Here is a 586-nt window from a genome sequence, read left to right as displayed (position 1 = left end):
GTGTGCATCTTGTGAAAAACACAGGATTGCTTGTCATGAAGTAATTCTCTGCTGTAGTCTTGTGGGCAGTTTGGAAATAATATCCTACTGTAGATCATCTTCAGTACTCATTCCGTGCTGCCATCTGGTTGTCATATTGGGAATAATACCATAGCACATATCATAAATAGTTATTTCTTTCGTTAACTCATACACTGAGAAAAATAACACCTAAGGACATTTGGTCAAACAAAGTTCTTGTACATGGACATCTCGTGTGTATCTTGGGATAAACAAAAAAGTACATGTCATGAGAAATTATTGTTTACTGCCGTCTGGTGGGCATTTGAAAATAACAGCCAAGTGTATGTTAATATAAAAAGTTATTTGCTGCTGCCATCTGCTCAGCATTTGGGGGTTAATACAGGAGTGCACGTCTTGAAAAGTTATTTGTGCTACTATCTTATGTGCATTTAAGAAAATGACTCCCAGGGTATGTTTTTATAATTTTTTGCTGCTTCTATTTTGTGTGAATCTTGGGAATAACACAGCAATGCATGTCTTGAAAAATTGTCCTTTGCTGCCATCTCATGGATATTGTGCATTT

Source organism: Pteropus vampyrus, unplaced genomic scaffold (genome assembly GCF_000151845.1).
Source record: "Pteropus vampyrus isolate Shadow unplaced genomic scaffold, Pvam_2.0 Scaffold708, whole genome shotgun sequence".
NCBI lineage: Eukaryota > Metazoa > Chordata > Mammalia > Chiroptera > Pteropodidae > Pteropus > Pteropus vampyrus.
Note: the sequence above shows the minus strand (reverse complement) of the source record.